General features: G+C 41.7%; 1 protein-coding gene across 1 annotated transcript in view; it reads left to right on the top strand.

The window, feature by feature from the left end:
• The window catches only part of UNC5D (unc-5 netrin receptor D), a 323,527-nt gene that overhangs the window by 24,080 nt on the left and 275,289 nt on the right, over positions 1 to 24,158 (top strand). The window contains exons 2-3 of the mRNA XM_084499193.1: positions 666 to 763; positions 15,321 to 15,440. The gene's annotated coding sequence lies outside the window, so the exon portion shown is untranslated. The remainder of the gene's footprint in view (positions 1 to 665; positions 764 to 15,320; positions 15,441 to 24,158) is intronic.

Below are 24,158 nucleotides of genomic sequence, written 5' to 3' on the forward strand. Positions count from 1 at the left end.
GAATATTTCATTTAAAGAAGAGACTTTTTGCCTAAGTTCCTTCATGTACAAACCTTCTTTGCTTAAAGAAAACCTCACCTTGAATGTCCTCTATCAAGAAAAGATCTTTATTTTCCTTGATGTTGCTTTTAGCAAGCTGCCACAAGTGCGACACGTGGAAGATGTACACAGAAAGGCTCAGAGCTGACTGCTCTGCGAGGTTGCTGTAATAGCTGCAGTACCTGTCTCCGAATAGACTTTAAGTAGGCCTGTGTAGGAAAATGGTATTTTCAACATGCTGGTAATCCTGACCTTTTGGAAATGCACTTTCTTGAAATAGAATACAAAATGGAAATTTAAATTCTTTTGCCAGAGTTTGAGTTGATATAAAAAGGTACTGAGCCATCAATGATTATTTTTGTACTTCTGAAGCATCATGAAAGATATTAAATATAGTATATGTAAATATGCATGATCTATTTATTTTAATTAGCAAAATGAAACAAGGTATTTGAAATCGATCTCTTGACACTTTTCCATTTTCAATTTCTGTGAAAGACCCAAGTGTCACATACTGCATTTTTGATGTGCAGGTTTTGAAATTTCACCCGTATCTGCCATCAGATGAAATATACAATGAGTTTGTCCAGACTGACTCTTTCTTTTTTCTTATTTTTTCCGCCCAGCTTCCAGAAGGCTGATCTGCTATGTGTGTATGGCTCCTCAGCGATCCTCCAAGCCAGCTGCAGGATGCAGAGCTCTGCTGTTAGCCCTTGGTGCAGAGGTAGGCTGGTCCCTACCCGTGAGATATTTGCAAAGCACGTGGCAAGGAGAGCCCGGAGCCCCCCTGTTCCCTGCCCACCTCTGCCCCTGAGCTTCTGGCAGCCGGGGGGGCTTGGGGCTGGAACGTGGCTGGGGCTGCTGCTGTGGCTCCATGCGGTGCCTGGCAGCACTCGTTATCTACAGGACCAATTTGCTGCCATTCCGGTTTCACTTCAAGGCCCACGTTCTTCCTGTGGCTTTCCCTGTCTCAGCTGGGGTCTTTAGTCATTTTCATAATGCAGCTGTACGGCAGCCAGAGCTGCTTTCTGTGTTCTGTGAATCCTTTCTCAATACCCCTGCGAGAGGAGGGAGATATGCTTGCGTTACAAAAGAGGTGAGGTGTTTCATCCAAAAAATGCCAGCCGTGAGAGCAGGATATTCTTGCTCTTCAGATGCATCTTGGCTCACTGCTGGCAGCTGCCGACTTGAGCTAGGTTCCAGTTTGTTTTACGGGTACACCTTACACCATCCTGACAGCAAGGTCAGGAGCACAGCACAAGCCAAATCTAATCCCAAACTGTGGCTCTTCTTTTTTCCAGCTTGCCATGTCCACCTGCTGATAACTGGTTTGGCACCTTGGCAGTACAGTGTATGTTTTGCTATTTTAAAAGCAGGAAAAGAAGCTGCTCTTCCTTGGCAAATTCAAGCTGGGGTTTGTCTGTTGGCTAACTAAGGAGAGGGATTTATTTGCTGCTGCTTTTCAGCACAGTCTGCTATTCTGTTAGCTAAGTAGGGAAACTAATTAGTAAACAATGGGGAAAAAATAAATTCTTATAATTATTCAATGCTGAGCTGTGTACTGATTCAGTATCACACAGCCCTTGTTATCATGGGCTAGTAAAGCATGGGCAGGATGACTGAGGCAAACAAAGGTTTTCTTGAGTATCTGAATGTTGTAGATTAAGCCAGGGAGGCTGTGTCTGCACACCAGGCACAGCTGCGGAAAGCAGAGTTATCCCTTCCTGTGGGACTTAGCTGATTAAAGAGCATCATGTTGGTGAAGCATAATTCCTTATCGCTGGCTTCTGAGGATCCGGCGTTCCTGACTATCCCTGTAATCCAGTCATTGCTGTGAAAAACAACACAAGTCTCTCCAGAAGCTTCTGAGTCCTAATGAAACAATTTAGTCAAATGGCAGATAATTTTAGCCTGCGATGAATATGACTTCCAAAATCCCTTCAAGATTTTATTTCTGTGAAGGATTTTGGGGGCTGCTGCCTGGCTTTTCAGATGCCACCTGTTATTTGGGCCAGGGATAAACATTAAAACACCGCCTGTGAAATATCAGTAGGAAATTATTAGCTCTGTGGGGAAATCATTCTCCCAGTAAGGTGCGCTGTCCCTAGGATTTCCCTGGCTTTGTTCTCATGCAGGGACACGGGGCACACACAGCTACAAAAACCTCTCGCTGGGTTCCTGAGATGGCATCTTCAGGGGGGCATTTCCACCTAAATATCCTCTCTGCTGGAGCAGGATGGATGTTGCCTCTGCATGCGTGGAGCAGAGCCCTGCCCGTGGCAGGCTGCCTCTGCCTGCTGCTGCCTCTTACGTGCTCGTCTTCCTGAAATCAGGAGGTGTCTTCCTCTGTCTCCTACACTTTCCCCTTTCTCTTCACGCAGAATTAGGTACTTGGTAGGAATAAGTAATGTTTTGGGTTAAAAATAATAAAGAAGCTGCTTGGTGACAACAAAGCCAAAGCAAGGCCATCTGTTCCTGAAGTGCATGTGGGTTTGTGCTCTGCATACTCATTAATCAAGGCCAAACGTTTTGGAAAACTTTCCCATCCTTCCCCTTAATGTGACCTTCCAAATAACTTCAAAATACTGCTTTTGCCCCTTTCCAGTAAGAAACATGGACACTGGGGGATCTGACAGTTCTTGCCTGTTCGCCTCCTTGTTTACTCTACTGTAAAGCAGAACCAAAAGGAGGCTTTTCTGCTCATTTTTGTGTATATTACTGATCTAAGCTATATTAAGGGTCTGCCCTTTTTCTGGTGTGAACTGTTTTGACTCCTGACATCAGCAGCATTGCAGAACTTGAATCATCTGGGAGCTGGATCTCTAACACAATTACCTCTAGCACGGAGGTTGTACAGACACCTCACAAACTGAATCCTTAAGCTGTCACTGTGCCTAGCTCATTTTGCATTAAAACCAGAATGAGGTCTCTGGACTGCCCATCCCAAAGCATGGTTAGCAAGAGAAGGCCTGAGGTTTGTTCTCACACATGACACAATCCAATTGCTGGAGGCTTTTTTCAGGCATGTCCTTTGTGATCAGTCCTTCCACATTAAAACAGCAAAGCAAAGTGCTTAGGAATTTTGGATCAACTTTATAAATTTGCATCAATATTTCTATAGCAGACAAGTTTGGAAACTTTTTGGGGGAACATCTTGTTTCATTAAAGCTCCTCTTCATTTTTAGTATTTTATAAGGTAAAGTTTTTTTTTTCTCAGTCTGAAAACAGCCTGGTCTGCAAGCCTTCTGGAACAACGCACCATAGCTGGGAGGATTTGCTAAAGCCAGGGTTCTCAGTCTGAACACGAGATAATTTAGACTCCTATTACTTACTAATTTTCCATTATTTTTTGCAGACTGAAGTACTGGTAGGGAGAAGTTTGAAATCATGAATCAGTTGGGCTTTAAAACTAACTGATGAGATGGAAGGTTGAGGAGGTGCACTGATGGAACGTCTCCGTGGTCTTTATAGAGCCCTGTCTTATATTTGCTGGCCTGTCGTGGTCTCAGCTTTCCCATCTGCTAAACGATGGCTATAATTAGCTCGTCTTTCACAACTTCTCATGTTTTGGCACTCTTGATACTTATCTTACTGTATTTTGATTCCCAGGGAATAAATGTGAGAAACAAATAAGCCATTCTCGTTTCTGTACCTTTCTTCCTTCTGGCCCTCTCCTCTTCCTCCTGCTCTCCCGCATTCCCGTGCTGTTGAACCTGAGCGGGCCTCGGCTCCTGTTGCTGGGAAGTTGCTGGGAAGTTACCCTCAGGGATGAATATTTAAGTTGAAAACCTTACTGAGAACGGCTGCCTGCCATGGTTACCTCCTGATTGGTTGCATATGCAAATAGTCTCTTGGAAGTAACATTAGGAGGATGTATTATCTCAACTGTAAAATCGCTGGTATTTAAGCACAGAAGCAGTATGCAGTGACGAGCTATTCACTTCTGTGAGCTAGCAGCGAGTGCAGCCCAGCTGTCTGAACAAGCTGCACGAGCCCAGGATGCTGGTTAAGGGCGAAAAGCGGGGTCTCACTGGGACTTGTGTGCTGTGTGTTTTATGTGGATCATCACCAGAAACATACCCTACAAATACAAACACGTTCGTCTTTAGCAATCTGAAACGAATGGATGAGGGGAGGGAAAGCCTGCGGTGTTCAGAAGTTCTTATCCTCCTGCTCCCAGCCTAGTGGGAACCAGCAGCCCCAGGGCACCGTATGGCCAGATGCACGAAACTTTCTGGAGAGGTAGCTTAATTGTGACATGCAGAACAGTAGGAATAATTTGTGTGAGACAAGAGTATCACTGTCCCCCTGTACCCTATGACCGTTTAATGTAAGTTCAATTTTTCTTTCAAGGGGAGAATCATACCAAATAACTGTCTTGCTCATCGGCTCCTGGAAGGTCTTTTGACAGGTAATTGGTGGCTTGCACTGACAAATCCACTTCTGAGTCCTTAGCAGTCAGTCTTGCTGACTCTGCCTGCCTGCGGAGCTGGATATTAATGCCAATGCAGACCGTGTTCCTGGGAAAGCAGGATGAGGTAGACAAGAGAACTTCCTCCTGTACTGTACGGCCTCTGAATTTCTACCTCACCTAAATGAGAACATTAGATTCAAGACAACGGGAAAGGCTTTAAATTGAAGAAGATCCAGGAGAAAAGCTGACATGCAGGAGGATTAATGCTCATCTTGGGAGGATGGAGTTGATTTCATGCCTTAGTTTGCCAGATGACAATTTTTATTCCTAACTTTGGAAATTGGTCGCTGTGATTCTGCAGCTTCTTGTTCTGCAAAGGTTAATGGTGATCCGTGTATCAGAGCATGTCAAAGTACTGGCCTGCAGCCATCTGGCAGTGCTTCCTTGAGGGCAGTGGTAAGACATGCAGTGTACCTGCCTATCTGCTTATTCCTATAGCATCATTAGTGCCTTGCATAAAAGCACTAATTACCAGTTTGTGATTTTGCTGGGGGGAAATAACATTTGATTTTATGCTGCACTGAAAGACAGGGGCTTTTCTGCTTTGCTAAGACCTTTAAAGCTCAAGCACATGATCAAGTTGCAATGACACAGGAAGATGCATGGAATATTAGGGAGAGGATATAGCTGGTCTGCAGTCAGAGTTCGTTTTTAGTCTATGACAAGCATAAGATGGAAGTTCCCTAAGACAGCATGTTGGGAAGCTATGGTACTTTTATTTCCCGTGGACCAGAAGTGACCACAGAAGCTGCTGCCATAGCTCAGTTGGTATAAAAAGAATTGCATGGTCAAGGCTAAGGCTGCTTTTTATAACATTCGATCACTTTGATATCCTTGCAATATGACAGCAGCTTGTTCACACTTTTAAGGCCCCTTTACTCTGCCGAAGTGTTGTAAAAATGCCCTCCTGTTCATCAGATTCATAGAAATAGTTTAAAAATCTGTTTTAAAAGCCTTCTGTAATAATTTATGCTTTTACAGAGTAAGAGAACTGCCATAATTTTGATTTTCTAAGCTATGTAACTCTATTTCTAGTGTGGTATTGTATAGTGCAGAGATAAACACTGCAACCTAGATCCACATACAATAGAACTAAGTACAAATCAATTTTTTTGCCATTTCTTTGTTCAGAGGGAAATACATGGACCTACCGCATTAATTCACCATATGCAACCTCGTATAAATAGTGGGATATTAGGAACATCCATTTAATTACCTAGTTCTCATCTGCAGGATGGAAAGGAATATCTCCTGTTTTGATTACTGGGACCACTCTGAATCATAGTGAAATTATAAAGCAAGAAATAAGTGTGTTAAGACTTACCTGTTATGGCAGAATAAATGCTTTGACAGGAGAGCTCTAACAGGAGCTTGTCATTGCCCCCGACCCGACATCCTCCCCTTTTAGCAGAGGTAGAGATTGCAGCACGGAACCTGTGCTTTTTGTCTCCGTTATTGTAGACTGCTGCTGCATAAGTGAAGTGAAAGCTAATCTTTGTTTTTGTGGCTAACATTGCAGGATTCATTTCACTGTCTCTTTTTTTTTTATTATTATTATTTTATTTTTTGTTGGCTGGGTGTTTTGGAAGTGAAGGCCCAGACCACAAAGAATCCGTACCAGACAGCCCAACATCTGCCCACCTAGCCCCCAGCCTAGCAGCGCTGAAGATCTGAAGAGGAGGCGGCTTTCAGCATCCTGAGCACCTAGAGAAGACCGTAGAAGTATCTCTTCACCTTGCTCCCATGTCCTCCAGGCCTCATTTTTCTGTTGCCCAGGAGGTTCTGAATGGTAAATCAGCGACAGACACCGTGCAGAGACTCCTTTCTAGCCAGCCCCTACAAATGAGTTGAGGTGATTCATATCCCCAATGCTTTTCTTCCTGGACCTTTATACAACTGTAATCCAGTGAAGTGTCAGTCTGGCTGGAGCCAGAGCCCTATAAAAGAGCTGACCCTGTCGTCTGTGTTGAAAATATATGACCGATTACAAAAGTATGGCTGCCTTGGAGGGCTCTAGCTGTAAAATACTGCCTAAGGGACCGAAAATGGAACAGAGATGATGAACGTGTAATTGCAGAATTGAGATGCTTTCCAGTCCCAAAGTAGCATTTCACAGCTATTACTGCAAATGAGAGAGAGCATTTACTTTACTATTCATGTTCCTATCTTTTAGAATGATTTTTATTTATTTTTATTTTGAAATGGGCCTGTGTTCTTAGATCTAAAAACGAAACACCATATGGTTTCGGGGGAAATTGAGAGTAGGCTCCTGTTTTTTCTTCACAGAGGGGATGAAAGGTTTCCTTAATCTAGTAAAGAAAAGCATAACAAGAAGCAGTGGAATAAGCTAAAGTAAGATAGATGCAAATTAGGTGCAACGGTGTGGTTTGCCAGTGGAACAAACTACCAGGGGAAGTGATATCTTCAGACTGAGACAGGACTCCTTTTGGAAGCTTTATTTTAGTCAAAATTGGGTTTGTTCCAGGAGTAAATGAATAAAATGCAGCGGCTGCTGTTAAATGTGGGAGATCAAACTAAAGTGTTTGTTTCTCCCTGGTACTACAATCTCTAGGGATGTTTCTTGTTTTTCTGATCACAAGTTGTCAGTCCTCGGTTAGATAAACGTGTGCGCTAGGTCTGAAGTCTTCTTAAGTAAAGAGGACCTTGCAGAAAGCGTTTTTACTAAATTGTTTTATATTTTACTCATACTCGGTTAACATAAATGCCCAAATGACATTTTTACTTAGTTGTTAATGTATCCTTTAAAAGCTGGAATATCAAAATGAAATCTTGAAGCAGCCATTAAAAGAGTCTGTTAAAACTTGGCCTTGCTGGTAACCAGCAGAAATAAAAACAGAGCGCTGTAAGCGTAGTGTTTAGACAGCGTTGGCAAAAAAGTCCTGGTGTGGGCAATGAATAAATGTTTTCACGTTGCTTTTTTGCTTTGTCTCTTCACAGGGACAAGTTTTATATAAAGACAGGAAGACACAAAGGAGGTGTTAGGACTCAGGATCACTCTTAGTGGGAACCATCAGAGAGAGCGAAGCTGCTAGACTTGGGTTGCTGACGCAGAACAGGAGTTGTGCTGTGCGAGCACAGCGGAGCTGTTCCTGGGAGCAGTTCTCCTTTCTCAGGAGGAAGTTTTTTTTTCCCATCCTGTTTCCCACAGAGAGGTTTGCAAAGGTGAAGGCAGAACCAGTACCAGTATTAGGCCAGAGGAACCTATTAGGAGGAACCTTTGCCCTCCTCTTCGTGGGAGGCAATGTTAGCAGCTAGGCTGGCAGGGCTTTGAAGCAGCTTTTCAGATACTAACATTGATGTGATGTTCCCCCAGTTGGGAACTTCTGAACCAGCCTGGAGGGCTTTGAGTGAGATTTTCACCGTCTCCTGGCAAAGGAGAGCAGTTCATAATTCTGTTTGGGAACAGTTTGCCCAGAGAAATCGTGGAGTCTCCCTCCGTGGAGGTAAGGATGAGCCGTCTGGCCATGGTCCTGGGCACCCTGCTCTGGCTGGCCCTGTGTGGGCACAGACAGCTCCCTGCCAACCTCAGCCAGGCTGGGACTGGAGAGAGACGATTATACACTGGATGGTCTTGAGATTCGAGCATTCGAGCACAGAGGTGTGTGTGTGCCAGGGACCCCATTACTGCCAGGGACCAGTTCTAGGTCATCAGATTAAAAAATAAAATAAATAATGCGGGCAAGACAAATTGTAACCGCTGCGTGACACAGGGAACAAGCAGCAAGGAGATAGATGGGTGCAGCTATGAAGCATGTGAAATGTCAGTCAGTTGGTTTAAAAAGAGTAAAAGAGTCCTCAGAGAGACTCTTTTTATAATGAACTTATATGATCTGACAGTCACACATTCCAAAATTGAATTAATAAATCATTCACAGCACTGGTTGGAATAGTTAATACATGTTTTGTGCCCCAGCAGAGAGGAAAATGGCCTGCTTTCCTTGCTTTATGACATATTAGGCCTAAACAGAATTAATGATAAGGCTTTCTTACTTTATTTACTGTAGAGAAGCGCTGTTTCTAAGGGAATGGTAGAGGAGGAGGGAGGAATGAGCTATGAATAGATTATTTTCCCAATATGGGATTTTAATAACATGCAGCTATTGTATTCATTGCTGTGTGTACTGTGACAATGGGATTCATGGGGAGACGATGACTTCACATGTGGCGAGCAGGTGACAAAATGAAGCTGCTCCAAATGAGTTGTCACGAGTGTGATGTTCGCAGGGATTCATGACCTATGCACACCCTCTGCACCCATGTCTTGTAAAAGCTGAAAGAACAAATCTCCCCAGCTTGTTTACTGACACAGACTTTGGCTATATAAAATGCTATGAATTTGCTCCGATTCTGAAAAAAAAATATAATTACACCTCTAGGAAGTAAAAGATCGGGGTGGGGTGATAGGAAGAGCTGTATAATAAGTCCAGATTGCGTGATGCTGTTAGTGAGCTGGGTTCTGTGAGAGGAACTGCTCAAATATTTGGAACACCGTTCAAATCCTTTCTGTGGCATTCAACAAACTCCACAGAAGAGCCTTCTGTTTTATGCAGTTGGCTGCATGGGATGCTTCCCTGGAAAACAGGTAAAACTGTCATAAGAAAAAATTACCTTTTCTCTACCCTTACAGCAATTTTTCTCCCAGGCCCATGCACTGACTAAAGGAAATCATTTGTTCCTGTAATTGTCTCAATATTTTTGTCCATGCAAAGAGATTATAGAGCAGAGGACACTATGGCTAATTAAACAGCTAAAGATGGAAGTAAATAGATAAATCAGGTTTTCCCCCAGTTGCTGTAGAAGTTAATTATTGAAATGTTAAATGTATTAGACCCAGTGAATAATTAAACCAAACTGTAAATTAAACATCCCTTTGACATAAAATCTTGGGGAAGAACATGCTCGTTCCATTCCTCTGACACCAAAATACCTCCCTTCTCTTTCTGGGCTTCCAGACTCCAGAAAAAGCTTTCCCTTGCAACTAGGATATTGCTGCAGCAGCTTGCCTCCTCACTTGATGTCTTTTTTTTACTAGTGAGCTTGAAAAACTTTTAAAAAAAGATCTTAAAAGTTATTTAGTAGATGTTTACCAGAGTGAATGTCAGACTTCTTTGCTAACAGGAGCAGAGAAGGTGCATTAGGAGATGGCATGTGCTGCGCTTGTCATGTTTCTTGCATCCTTCCTAAGCATCTGTCAGTGGTTGTTGGTAGAGAATGCAGTTAGCTGGGCTGGCTGGGCACCGTAGGAGTTCATTCTGAGAATACAGCATCGGCAGGAAGATCATGTAACCCTTCCTAGGCAGCATTTGGCTGGCTGAAGGGGTTCGTTTTGCTTTCATGATGCACACCGAGCACTAGCAGGACATAAAAATCAAACTCATTTTTATCACACCTCCCTCAGCCATTCCTTGCATCAGCTCGGTGCAGAGGGTCACAAGCAGTGTTCGTACTGTTTGTACCATTTATTTCCTATCCGTTGTAGCCCTCAGATAGAGTGCTGGGCACTCAGCAACGTGCTGAATGCCAGAGGTAGCTTGAAGCGGGTACTAAATCAGTTTGACCTTGTAGCACGTTCGTGAGTGTTTTTCCTTAAAAAGGACTTGAAAGCTCCCCGTTTTGCAGAGTCTGGTCCCTTTTGTGCACCCAGCTGCTTTGGAAACCCTAAGCTGGTCCATGAAAAAGGCGGTGCTGTGTGGGAGGTGGGGAGCTGAGGCCTTCCTGAGCTTCCTTCTTGTTCAGCTGATTCCGTCTGCTGCTGACCACAGCCCCAGGTACTGACCCTGACCTCGGTCAGAGGCGCTTTGCATTAATACACCGGGTCGTGAGGCGCAGTAACGAAGGAGGGGATGTGTGTTCCTTGCAGCATTCCCTGCTAGACTGGCAGTAACCTGCAGCAGGAGGGCAGCTGGACACCAAGGAGCCACAGTCTGGAGATCCCGAGGCAGGGCCTTTGGACTGAGCTCTGCCCTGTGTCAGGCTGCAAAAATAAGGTGGCAGGAGCAGGGGGTTGCTGTCGGGTGTGAACCATTGCTTTCTATAAGCTCGTTGCAGAAAACTAACCTCCTCCTAATTATGCAGTTTTGTCTTCGGTGTCTTTGCGAACAGGGTGTGTGGTACAAATTGGAAAGAGACAAACTGATAAATTTGGGCTCTTTGTGGTGTTTGGATTCATTGTTTTCTCTAATTACTGGCAGTAGAGCAGCTTCCACATGGTCAGGATGCTACTCTTCAAATTGCTGTGGGGAAAGACAGAGCAGTCAAGATTAGTGTGTAAAGGGGTCGTGACTTCTTATTAACCTTTCCATTTCTTTTACATGGGAAAAAAAATTCCTTATTTCAACCTAAACAGTGATGCTTATTTACAAAGCAAGACTACACTAAGAGTTAAATCTGCCTTTCAAATTCCTTTCAATTTCCATGGAAGTCTTGCTGTGCATAAAATCCACACCTTTAAATCAGCGTGGGCACTTTGACTCCATCTAAGCCAGGATCTGGCCCCTTCCATTTAGCCAGGCTGTGGGAGCCTGGAGCAGCTACATGTGTTAAGTGGTCTGGCAGCACAATGCTATTGAATGGACCCTGGTGTGTCAGTGAGCTGAAATGGCCTTAAAATGGTCACAGTAATTCTCTCTGTAATTTGATTCTTAACATGTTAAAGCCACAACTGGAAAGAAAGGGCAGAAAGTTATTTTATGTAGATAAAAATAATGGTTTTTGAAGCAAGCTGTCTTTTTCTTTATGGTCCGCGTTTATTCAAGGTAAGATTAATGAAATATTCAGCCAGTGTCACCCTGGACATGAACTCATCCTTCAGTAATTCATCCAACCTTTAATCAGACTTAAAAGAAAGTAATTGTCAAATTAGTTCATCCCCTAGAGATGTTATTTTGGATCAGTTTTTTATTCCCAAGCAGTCAGGCCACTGAGAAACTGCCGTTCCTCAAGGTTTAGCTTCTCATTTGAGAGCTGTGATGAAAACGTAGAGACCAAAAGAGTCGTTTGGTCTGGCCTAAATATTTTCTTTAAAAAGCCCTGTGCACAAACACCTTCCGAGTGAAACTGGATTAATTTTTCGTTGTATCTGTAAGGTGGCACTGAGGTCTTCTGCCTGCAGACAGAAGTGGTGCATCTGCTCAGCTCCTGTTGATCACAGCTCGCAGTTGGTGGTTAAATTTGGAGGGATCTCTGGAGATCTAGCGGAGATCTGGTCCAGCCTGGTGCTCCAAACAGGGCCAGCATGGGCAGGGCCGTGTCCAGCCCAGCTTTGCGCATCTCCAGCGGTGGAGAATCTGTAGCTTCCCTGGGCAATCTGCTCAGGGCTCACAGAGGAGAAAATAAATGGTCTTATATTGAAGGGGAATCCCCTGTATTTCAGTTTGTGCCAGTTGTTTCTTGTGCTGTCACTGGCTACTTCTGGCTCAGTAGTTCTTCCCTCCCATCAGGAAATGGTGTAGAGGTAAAAAAAAAATAACAAAAAGCTGGAAACTGGGAAGGCAGAGACTAGAAAATAAGGCTTCTCATAGAGCCCAACAGGCTGACCAGAGGATTAGAAGTTGTGAAAAGTTTTACTGCACAAGGCAGGGTTTTTCAAACAAGTGAGACTGCAAAAAATCCCCTGTTTTGGATGCTGTAGGCAATAAGGAGCTTGATCCAAAGTCCTGGTAAACAGAATCCCATTCGTCTTTGAGGAATCTTGTTCCTAATCTCCCCTCTTGCCTGAATCGGAGATGCAGCGTTAGCTCATTTCCTTCAAAGCAACATGCACTGAGTGGAATGTGAAATAGAAATTTTTCCCAAGCAAGTGTCTTGCCAGCTAATCAAAGCTGTTTTCCTGAAGGCACCATCTATAAAAAACCCTTAAATAGCATCTGACTTGTAATGCTGAAAGTGTTTTCTTAAGTCTTGCATTACAACTGGAAGGGGTTTGCTTTCAGGGCTGTAGAAGAGGAGAATCTTTCAGACATGGAAGAGGTGGAGAATCTATGGGTTGTGAATTAAATAATTATACTGGCATTGCAAGAAAAATATACAAGAATGTGCTGTTTACTTTTAATGGGTTTGTTGATAGCTGAATGCAAGAAAGATGCTAGTGTGTAAAAAGTGCAGCTGTAATTTAGGGGGCCTGGATTGTTAGTTTTTCTAGTGTGGCTTACCTAAGATGCACCAAACACACATTTTCCTCTTCAAAATTGTTTCCTGCAGGAATAAAACAATGGTCCTTGAGGTACATGGGCTCTTAAAAAGGACCAAGAGATCAAAAATCATTCTTGATCCTAGCAACCTGCTTCTAGGAGCCTGGCAGCCAGCCCGAATGCTTCATTTCTGGGCCATGGAGGCTGCTGTGTTAGCGATGGTTAAACACCCAGGTGTGTTTGCAAGCATAAGTTAGTTTAAGTTGATACAGAATAAATGTTTTGTAATCAATATAAAGCTCCAGTTTTCACCTCTTAATGTCTACCCATGACAGCTTCCCAATGCTGTCTGGAGACAGTACATACACGCTGATAAATCTTGATGATATCTGAAGCCTGGATTATGAATCTCTTCTTTTATCTTACATAATTGGTAATGATCATATTGATGCTCCCGAGGGGGCTCAGGAGGCGAGGGCTTTAGCAGCAGGGAAGGATTGCCATGTAAACTGACCAGCCTGGAGCTGGCAGACCGTAGCCTGGTGCTCAGATGGTGCAGGGCAGGCAGCTGCCCGAAGTGATGGAAATGCTGCCCTGTGGCAGCTCTAGCAGCTCCAAACAGGAGCAAAAATCCTGTTGCAGATCAACTGTGTTTGTATCAAGTAACAGATACTGGCAACATGCTGTCGTCTTCAGACATAAACCACATCTTTACCCATAAATGTATTAGGAGAACTTCCAGCCAAAGCATTGGCATCTTTCCTGAACGCTTACAGCAGCTGAGTGTGGGCTTGGAGCTCCTGCTGAGACCTGTAAGTTGGAGCCCTTCATCTGACCAGTAGCCTTGAAGAGGCTTCCTAGGCTAAGAAAAGATTCCTTTTAGCACTACATATTTATCTTTCTCTTTCCCCAATCTTTACTTGACATCTTGTCTTAGAACTTGGGCTAAATGCCTTTTTCCTTCTGTAAAAATCCATGTCCAAAAAGCCCATCTGTCTCTGTCACGCTAGAAAAGAAACGCTGATGAAATATCATGAAGCCAGATTTTGATTTTACTGACATTGGGGTAAATCTGTTAATTCATTCTTTTTTTTTTTCATCTTTACCCAACAGTAACAGAATCCTATATTAATCTTTTTCTTTTTTTTTTTTTTTTTCTTCTGTATCTACAGCAATTATGCACTTTTTTTTTTCTTTTTTTTTTTTTTTTCTAAAAGCCAGGGTCCTGTTTAGACAGGAGGAGAAAAGGATTTTGGAGAAGTTCTTTGAGCATGGGAAAATTGATGTTCTAAGTTCTATGAAGTCATCAATTCCCCAGAGACTGTGCACAGCTCCACTGTAAATCTTCTCCGACTACAATGAGATCACTGAAATGAACTTCAATGGAATAATCAACTTAAAATAAAACTGCATTAACTGTTAAAAATAGAGAAAAGTTCCATTTCTGAACTGTAACTTGCACCATTTGAATAGAAAGGTAAAATGGTTGCTTTTATTAAATTACTCAGCTGTGGTGGTTGTAATGACACCTTAGATAACAGCAGAAAGATGTCTTTCCTGACATTATTTCTTGTACACATAATTACTACTCACTGATAACAGTGCCTGCATTTTTAATGGGAAAATGCTGCCCATGTCCTCTAAATTTTGAGCAATCTGCGTTTGGAATGATTTCAGTCACTGTTTAAACTTCGGCTGATAAAAGCTTTATTGTCAGAGTTCCAGTTCCTTTCTACAGTTATTTTTGTTAGCTAAAGGACAACCTATTATGCACGGGGGGCAGTGGCAAAAGGAATCCTTTGAAGGAGGATGTTTTGTAGAAATTAGATTTCCCAAACCTGATGATTGAGGCTTTGGTAGGGAGGAGACTTAATTGTGTGCGTGTCATATGCATTCATTACAAAACAAAAAACTGTTTGAAAATATCCATTGATTAAATGGATCTGCTTTAAATCCTATGGTTGGTTTAAGTCAGCAATGCTTTGGATTTCTAGTTGCATTGCCCTGAGCAAGTAATAAAGGTCTGGGAGGAGTATGGCTAGCAAACAGAACTTGTTAACGCCACTGATGCCACTGTTAATCCCATGGTCCTTTCCAATGCTTTGTGACACTTGCATATGGTAACATCAAAATAACCTTGTTAAAGAGCAAAGTTAACCTGACCTTCAAAGCACTTAGGCTCTTCTATTTAATGAGGTCTGATTCATCGTTACATTTGTCATCGAGACCTCTGCAGATCAGTCTGAATGGCTTGCAGTGGTGTGTATATAATTTTGAGAAGAAACCCAAGGCCACATCGTTACTTGCTGTGTAAATAAGCAAAGCTTCCCTGATGGGATGGAAGCCTGCAGATGTACAGTAGCTGAGGATCTTGCCTTGTGGTCTAACTTCACTCAGCTACAAGAGAGCTGCTTAGAATTTCCCTTTCTGATGTTAGCAGAAAATATAGAGAAAACATTAGAGACTATGTGGCTTTTATTTTCTGGATATAATATTTCAAACAAGCATGGAAAAATTCTACATTCTCTGCACTTTCCAAACAGCCTTCGAGTATGGGTGTGTATGTCACTGACCACTCAATAGCATTGAACACAATGTCCAACATGACTACCTTTGTGCTTCTGGGAATTCAGACCAGCTCATTTTATTAATTGCAGTTCTCTGTCATCAGCAGCAGACTGGATCGAAGAACTATAGGACAAAGAATGGCTTTTGCTACACAAGTCTACTGTATACTTATGGAAAACAGAGTTCTGGGACAGAAGACAACTGAAAAGGTAAGTTTACAAGTTCCTTTTTGTCTCAGGTTGGACAAGGCCCTGAGCAACCTGATCTAGTGGGTGGCATCTCCGCCCATGGCAGGGGGGTTGGAAGAGGATGATCTTTAGGATCCATTCCAACGTGAGCCATTCTATGCTATGATTCTATGAAAGCAAATGTTTTCAGGTCATTCGGGCTTCTGCAAACTTCACACCTGAAATATTTAATGCCAAATAACAGGTAAGTTTCTTTGTTCTTACACTGATTATCTTCCATCTGATTCCCTTTAATTTACTAATTAGTGAAGACAATAGGCTCTGAATTAATACTTCTGCCATTGGTTATTTTAAGTATTTTACTTGGGAAAAATAATCAGCTGGTTTGGCTGTAGAAGGCTGCAATGGGAAAAATAACGCATTAGGAAAGAAAACACTCTGGGACTGTATGGAAGGCAAAACCATTCTATGACGTGCAGAAAAAAATATTCTCGGTTGATTCATTCCACTTTTCTCAGCATTACTGCCTAGAAAGGTCTTGGATCTCTTCAGCTTTATATCAGTACCTCAAGTTGCATAAACTTTTGTCTCCAAAAGAATTTAGCACTACTGAAAAGAGGCTCTTGGTGTAGAAGCAATGAAATAACAACATTTGTTGATGTATTTTTGAATTCCGCTTCATTTATCAATAGCTTTAGTGATGCTAATAGCAATAGAAGAGTTGAAAAACGGGGCTTATTTTTAAACGCAAATAGTTTTTTTCCAGTCTGTTACAGCCATCCTTCCTTTAAGGCATTCTTTCTCAGTGACTGCAATGAGACAGATTTGTATTTATCACTAATGTTCTGACCTCAAGCAAAGATTGAAAATCAGAACTGAGCTTGTTAGCCAGGTATGTTTTTGAACACACTTATACTCTAAACATTCTGGTTTTATCCAACGTACTGCAATTATTGCTGTAAGTTTTCACTGGCTGCATGAACATAGTCACCTTGACTTAATGCCTGTATATCTTAATATGCCGTAATAATGATTTCAAACATTAATTGCATTTCTTAATTGGCTTATTAACATGCTTTTGTTTGTGTATTTTGCGGGAAGGTGCCTAGAAGTGTACTACCTTTTTTTCAACTATTGTGTTTGGGTTTTATATGCCTACTGTTCATTTATTTAAAACAAACAGCCTGTGTTCTTTATCTTTCTAACATAAGCAGCTGTAGCTTAGTACAGTCTTCTGACACCCTTCCAGCCAGGTGAGTGCTATTATGCAACCAACCCGATGAAGACAATTAATTCCAACATATAGCAAATACTGATGATTTCATTGCTGAATGCTGCATGATTTTAATACAAATGGCTTTGCTAGTAGCCAGCCAGTGTGCTTAATGGGCTTAAACAAAATATTAACAAATGACTCATGCTTTGTGTGGGCCAAAATGTCACTACCATTCTGAGATAGTGATGCTTGACCTACTTACATCTTTATCTGCAACGTGCCTTGTCCATTTCTCTTCCTGTACTACTTCATTTGTAGCCTTGCTTGCTCCGTCAAGCCTCTAACATACGCTGCAGTCACTTGCTGTCAGAAGCATTCACCCTTTCTTCCATCACTGCTCAGGAAGCCCATATCAATAAGATACTGTTGTTACATAGCTGTCATTTCTGCCCTCCAACAAATCTTGTCGCTGCAAAGCGTCTGGAGGTTGCAGATGCCTAATAATGTTCTTCCCTGTTCTGTCAATTGATTTCAAGGCTGCATACCCTTGTCAGACTGAATGCATAGTGCAAGGTGCAGGGAGCCAGCCTGTGCAGAGGTTTTCTAGAGATCCTGGCAGTTCCACGTAACACTCATTTCTCAGCTGTTGTTCATCTTCCCCAGTCCGTTGCCCTGGTATTTATTTCTTAAAGGTTTGTCATCCCCTCAGTTTATGGGCAGGCTGAAGGCAGCTGAAGTCCTCTGTCCATTCTCCACTGAACCATTGCTATGTTTGGAGAGTCAAGCACAAGTGAAGCTGTCTGCAGAGCACCCTCCATGCAGAGGTCTTGGTACAGGATGAGATGGCTGAATCTGATGGCTGCACAGGTCTAACACAGAATTAACCTGCACGAAAGCTAAGTTAATAGCCAAAAAGCATTAGATGTACATCAAACTCCTCCAGAAGTGGGGAGGGATTTGCAGTTTCCTAAATCTACCTCTAGGGGTTGGAAACTTTTGTGGTGTTAGAGGATTCACTTGTGGTTATAGTATGACAGGTGTTTTTCATTTTAGAATGGAAAAAAGTCTTGCAGATTATCCTATGGAAAGGAAAATCCCACTCTACCCAACCCAATTAAAATTCTACTTAAATTTGCATGGATTTGGGGAATAAAAAAAATTTGTGATAGGAACCGATTCAGTGTCTACACTGAAATGTGATGTCAGACTGCAGCTTAGTAGAACTAGCCCAACAACTATTAAATTCTTAGCTCTAGTAAATGAGGTGCTTAAGTTGTACAAAAGAGGTTGTGTAACATAAATGTAATTACATATTTAGCAATATCACATTTCTACCTGGTGTGCTCTTGTGTGACTGCTACTGCTTCCCTGAGCTGCAAAGTTCTCCGACCAAGGGTGAAGTCCATGCAAAATGACTGCAGTAGGAGGTGGTGGTGTGGGGCCTGGTGGAAAGAAACAGAACAGGCCTTGGGGTCCATATATCTGATTTTGATATATGTACACGTGCATGCATACCTTTTGAGAGCCTCTGTTTGATGTTACTAATACTGTCCTGTCTCTCAGGCTCTTCTGAACTTGTCCAATGCACTCAATAAGAAGGCATATTAATCTTGGGGGTGGAAATGAGGGGCAGAGCTGATAAATCAAGATATAAGTGTAAATGCATTTCTAATGAACACACATTGTGTAAAATAATGGCAGTATCACTGGCTGGGGGATAATTAAAAAGACAAAAGAGGAGAAAAAAGGGAGGAAGATCTCTTTACTGGATTGTTAATTACATGTAGCCTCATTGAAAGTAATGCACCATTACTCTGGGAAAGTGCAAGAATCGCCACCTTTTGCCCACACCTACTTTCTTTTGTCTCAATCCTTCTGTCCGAGCTCTTACAAAGTGGCAATAGTTGAACACTTAGATGAACTTTCTAAAGCTTCTGGGAGCCATTTTCTGTTCCGAACTTGGCCTGTTCTACCTTCTTTTTGATGCTTCTTTACCAAACTGCAGGAAGACCTCATTTGGAATGCTTCATGTGGAAGAAAAAGCAGTGTTTAATGGGGAGAAAGGCAGTGAAACAGATCCAAAGTGGAGGAGTCAAAAGGGAGGGGTAAGGATTGACTGTAGGTTAATGGTTTAGGCGTGCATCTTGGATAGCAGACTGGTTTTATTCCTACCCATATCACACAGTACTGGTTTGAGCAGGAGCAGCAGCATGGAAGCCTTAAGATTCAGTGCTTCTGAGCTCTTTAGTCATGACAGCAATTAGAAACTGAGGCAAGGTAATTTGGCAAATCTGAAAGAAGAAAATTAAGACCTGTGTATCAGACAGGGAAATAGGAAGGTCTAAGATCTTGATTAAAAAGCAGGAAAGACAAAGCATCTATATTTCCCTGAATTAAGGGAAATCTTGGGCAGGCTGACATGATTCCAAATTGAATTTATCATTTGTGTCCTAATGACATGAATATTCCAGTGACAATTTCAAGGTATTGGGCAACTCATTTGAGAGAATTTTCATTCATCATATTGACAGTGATGTTAATCAAATTGACTATCCTTAACAAAAAGCCCTGCTTCATTTGAAGTATATTGCTTTTCTGCCTGAGGGGAACACTTACGCAATTAACAAAACCAGATCGAATGCTAATAAAGAAAACAAATGAAGATTTATGCATAATCTACAAAAGGACTGCAATCATTTAATTAAGAGTATATATAGCAGTCTTTGAAAGAGAGTAAGTATTAGTAGTGATAAATGAAAAAAGGCCTTTGTGTGTTCGAACAGCAGTCAGGGAAGCAGATGGTTTCTTCTGCAACTTCACTTTTAGTACTGCAGGACCTTCCACTGCCGGTGAGATTTTATTGCTTTCGATAAATCCCAAACTTGATGCTTCTGCATTGTATAGGGTACTGCTTAGGGATGGAGTTAATTTATATCATCTTCTGGGAGAGATGGTTGTCTAGCAGGTGCAAGTGCACAGAAATTCTGAGATTTTGTAGAAATATTATTTCTGAGCTTTTTAAATGAATGGTCACATTATATATTTGAATCCATTAAGTTCATTTGCACTGAGCACACAACAGGTATACTACCCCTGCACACAAAAAGGGACAGATGAGTATTAGCTGGCAGTGTAAGGAGAGTTTATTCTAACATGCCCTAGATGTCAGAGATGCCAGTCTTTAAATACCGTGTAAAATGGAAATGGCTAGTCTAATAATAGTAAAACTAAGAAATTTAGAGTCTGTTGTGCTGGGCTTTTATAATTAGTTTGGGATTCAGTGGGTAGTAATAGATGAAGTGGGTTAAATTCATCCCTGCTCTAAGCATGGACAACTCCACTGAAGTCAATAATTATGTTTTCACTTACAACCATTATTGAATTTGGCCTGGAATCTGAAAGGGAGAGAATGATGCAGACAGGATGGATTCAGCCTTAGCAGCAGCTGACGGGGAAGGTGGCTGGCAAGTCAGGAAGCTGTCGTGAATTCGGCTGATAGGGCCTGAGCCAAAGGCAATCGAAGTCACTAAAAATGAGGCAGCGTTGGTGCTTTGTGGGGGATGATGTCAGGCTTGATCTTACACGTTCTGTTACTAATGTCAAATTTAAAGAGCATGCAGGTGTTGTGCAGACCTGGCTGTATATTCAGAGGTTTATGACTTGGTACAGGGATCAGATTTTCAAGACAGCTCAGACCATGCTGCTGGCCAAACTTGGAAGTGTTCCCGGCGTGGAACTGTGTACTTCTGTGCACAACTAGCGTGGTCTCTCTGAAACTGGATGCCCATAGCTGCGGGGTTGCTGGAAGCCACAATCTGAATCTGATTTTCAACAATCATATACCTTCAGTTTTTACAGAAGTTTTATTGCATCAAAATACTCACCAGCTCTGTGGAGCTTATTAGGAAAAAACTTTTTTTGGGGAGGGACAACTTCCAAAATCCTCTTAGCAGCTTTGGCTTTGGTCTTTGTTTTTTTTTTTTGTCACAGGATAGGGTAAATGGCAGTGGCTGACAGTATTCTAGATTTGTCTCCCTGGGTAGATGAAGGTGTAAGAGAACTAGTAAGAAAAAACACTTTAGAAATGAGATTTAAAAAGCCTGAGTGAGTTGGCTGATACTCAGTGGTATTCACTGACCAGTGCCAAACTTAAAAAAAATAATAATAAAAAATTCTTTCTCCCTGTTCCCTTCTGCCAAGCAAATAATTACGAAGTTATGCATTTTTTTTAATGATTTGTTGCACTGAGGATTGGCATCCCAGTTTTCAGCTTCATGCCTGGTGTTGTGGCTTTCAGATTCCTGAAAATTCATGCCAGTGAGTTCAGAATCTTTTAAAATCTTCAGAATATTGGAGGAATTACCTTCCAGTCTGCCAATGTGCTTTGTGTCAGGTGTTGCAGAGACTACCTTCAGGAGGAAAGAAATGTTTCCCTGTGGCGTGGTTTCTCTTCAGCACTTGTATTAAACTGCTAATGGTTAAAAAGCGATAGAAGAATTTTAATTACTGTCGTCTTAGAACAGGGTTTGTTGCCAGTTGTTTGACCTATAGTAACTACGTGACTGTAGGAATCTGACTCCAGATTTGTATTTTATCCATATCAGTGTCCCAGTGAGTTGGAATGAGACTTCTCACAGCATCCCTGTGGCCAATTTTTACATTAGGGCTTAACAACAATAAAAAAACCCTCAACAACAAAGCATCAAAATATGACACTTTTTCCCTTCCACCTTAAAATGTCAATTCCTTTGAGTTTTTGTAGAAATCTATGCTTTCACATAGCCCTGTGGGTATTTTTCTATGACCTTAGTGTTTCTCTTTCACTTACAGAGTACATGTGTAGTCTGTATTCCATGTTCCTCTGGTTACCCAAGGCTGGATTAAATCACACTGAGAGCAAGGCAGAGGCTGTGTGTGTGTGTGTAAAGCTGTGTGGCAATTGGCCCTGTAGTGATAGCAAATCATGTATTTATCTATTGGGATACAGATATATTAAAAACTGGAAGGAGGTTCTGCAACCTTTAAATCCTTTCATGTCACTTTATGTTCCTGCTGTTAAGCTTTTGCTATGTTAATGTCATCCTGGGCTGGTAATATTTACAGCACCTAAATCAATGTTGAGGACACACGGAATATTGCAGGATCAACTCTACTTATTTCAAATGCACTTTAATATTTTGACTGCCTGACCAGAGTTTGGGAAATAACTGTGGTAGAATGATAATGAGAAGTTTAACAGTTTTATGATGGTTGAAGCGGACTTTATGGAAGTTGATAAATTTCATCTTGTAGGTTTCAATTTCTCATTCCCTACAGAGAGATGGGGAGAATACATTGATACTGCATTTCAAATTGGCTAGATCAGAAGGAACAGCAGCTAAAATCCATTACAACCCAATTACATCTATCAGCTGAAGCTGTGTGCATTCATTCGTGAACATCAGCATTTAATCCATAAAGAGGAACTAATGAGAAATTTGAAAATGGAATCCATGCATCAGTAACTTTGGAGAGATTTTGCTGGGATTAATGAACTGCCAGAACATTGTCAACACACTGAAAACCTATTCTCTCTAGGTTTGTTTACTGACCAAAGAAAGATTTTTTTTTTTTCTGTTCTCCCTACTCTACAGCATGTTTTTGTCTTATTGGTAGTTCCTTTTTTTTTACATTCTTGGTGAAGAAAGTGACACTTTCTTCACTTGAAGGATCAAATGCTTGTTTCTTTTCCATCCTGTGTGCATCTGGCTGGATGCTTGGCTAGCTTCTGCAGTCAGATACGCTGCAGATGAACCTCTACTGCATCACTACCTCTGCAAAAATGTTCTCTTGCATAGGCCTACAAAAGACAAAGGCATGTGGGCTAGACTGTATTTTGTAACACAGAAAGAAAACCAAGGTATCAGCGATGAAATTTTATGGAAAGTTGTTGAAGAGTTGCTGGTGTTCATTTGTAAGTTCACCTTTAAGATTCCTTTGTAAAATGCTGTACTAGCTAATGGATTTTCTGATTCTCTAGAGCTACCAGTCGGTATCTTTCCAGAGTTGTGGATAAAAATGAGCCCACAGGAAAGCTGATCTCTCTAATGGGAATTAAAGCATATAGTAATTGCAGAGATATGGCTAGGCTAGTGTGTATAAACAAGGCAGTAAACAATCACTCATCAAGATTGTACATTTAAATGACAGCAAGTGCAGATTATTTTGCTGAATGCTCCAAGGTGTAATATTGATACCCATCTCTATCAGTTAATGACCTAAAACTGTATTTGTATTTGGGGTGTAGCTAAAGTGTGTATTAATTTCTGCAGGCATTTTACCTGGAGAAGCTTTAAGAACATGTAGGTATTTCAGGACCAATCAGTGAAAATTCCTCTGAGCTTTTTTTGCCCATAGATGCTCTGCCTGTTCCAAAATAAATCTCCTTTATATTCTGAGCCTTATTTTTTCCTTGCTACCCAAGTGGTCTAGTAAGGTTTGATGGCTTAATATTTATTTCCTATTTATTTTGATAGATCTCTGTCATATTCACCAGCTGGATAAAGTTCCTATGCTTAACAGCAATATAGCAATATTTCCTCCCAGGAATCATTCCTTTCCACATTTAAGCAGCAGAGCTGATCTCCAAGTAGACAGATCTGACAGGTAGCTCCTCCGAGATCCCCTTTCCAATTGCACTCTTGATGCAGACATGACAGATTTGGGAAGAAAAGGATTGTGGGGAGAGGGCAGGAGAATGGAAAGCAGGAGAGGGAAAAAGAGAAAGCACGCCATATGATGTGCAGTATATTTCAGCATTAAGCAAGAAAGAATGGAGAGAGGTATGAAATAGAGAGCTGCAGAGCAAAGAACTAGGGTCAAAATCACCTAGGCCAAAAGGTGGTAGCAGCATCTAGCACATTAAGCAAAAAAATATGGAGGAGAATGGAACAAGAGAGGAATCCTTAGTGACTTCTTGTGGGAGCTGGAGCAAATCACTGAAACGTGATGTGCTTTGGTCTCTGCCTGTGAAAGCAAAACTGTTCAGCAAATTGAACACCTCCCAAATGAGGCCAAAGGAACATCTCTACAAGTCAACCAAATGTGTTGCAAAAGACCCCCTGCTTTCTGTGGGGGTGCTGGGCAGAGGCATTAGTTGGGATGCTGTGGATGTGAGGTTGGGCACAGTGCTGTTTGGGTAGATGCAGAATGCTGCTGGCTGAAATGCTGTTTGAAGTACCTCTGCCGTGCTTTGCCAAATGTAGATGTGCCCAAAAAGATATTAGCACATTGACAAGAGGTGAAAATGTTTAGGCAATAGGAAAGGCAGTTGCTGTTCCCTCTTCAGCCACTTTGTGACTTTGAGCAAGTTGTTCCACACCCCAATATAGTAATTTGCCACCTGTTGTTCTGCACCGATAATATTTGCCCACTAAATGTAACAGATTTCTTTTCTAGAATGAACAGATACTTGAACTGTTTAGAAACCTGCTCACAAATGTTGCATTTAAAGAGCAATTTAAGATGAGTAAATTGGGCTCACT

This window comes from Aythya ferina (genome assembly GCF_964211825.1).
Source record: "Aythya ferina genome assembly, chromosome: 27".
Taxonomy (NCBI): Eukaryota; Metazoa; Chordata; class Aves; order Anseriformes; family Anatidae; genus Aythya; species Aythya ferina.